The following is a 951-nucleotide window of genomic DNA, read 5'->3' as shown; positions in this document are numbered from 1 at the left end:
ACATTGCTTCCTTCATCAACTGCAGGAACACCATATTTTTTTTTGAATTGTTTTTTTAGTGTTCGTAAAAGTTACCTTAGGTTGAACAATTCATTTTGGCGCCAAAGGTTACAGCAAACCAATTTTGAATTTAAGGGAACGAATCATGATCAAGAACATTGAACTATTGAAATATATCAAGAACATTAAAAGGAAGTTAGTCAGCAATGATCATGTTCTATTTCAATCCATTTTATACATTACTTACTGTCGATGATCAAATTGCAACAACTTGTGAAATAATCAACAAAACACCAAAACCCAAATCTTATTCTTGAATTGCTCTTTATTTTCCAACACAATCTTCGCTCCTGATGAATCAACACAATCAATTTGAAAGGTCCAACACTTTTTCAGAGTTCCTCCTTCTCCCTTCACGAATGTAATTCATGTTCTAGCTTCCTATTGGTTATCTAAACACCAATTGGGAATCTAGATGATGAATAAGAGAAGAGCACCAATATCCTTTTTCTTCTCTTCTGTGCCATTGTTGAAAATTAACTGCTGCCACCTTTCAGGCATCAATTTAAAAACCTCAAACAAAAATTCGTTACCTCAATTTACATTTAAATTCTCAATTTCTGTGTTCATCAAGTCATTCTTCACAGTTCACCGTTAAGGGATCCTTCTTGTTGGCAAAACAGTCATGCCCTCTGTCAAGCTGTCATTCACTTGTCACATTTAAAACTTTAAAAAAAAAAATTGTCAACACTCCAACAATACAATGAGCAAGACAACCGTTCAACATATTAAATGCGTTATCGTTGGTGATGGTGCTGTCGGTAAGACATGTCTCTTGTACGTCTATGCTAAGAATCACTTCCCTGAAGAGTAGGTTTCGAATAGAAAATTATAGTTTATTAACAAGTTTCTAATAGATACGTTCCAACTGTCTTTGATAACTACTCTGCT

The sequence above is a fragment of the Naegleria gruberi genome, assembly GCF_000004985.1.
Source record: "Naegleria gruberi genomic scaffold NAEGRscaffold_122, whole genome shotgun sequence".
NCBI lineage: Eukaryota > Heterolobosea > Eutetramitea > Acrasida > Naegleriidae > Naegleria > Naegleria gruberi.
The sequence above is the reverse complement of the archived record's forward strand: the minus strand, read 5'-3'. Positions refer to the sequence as shown.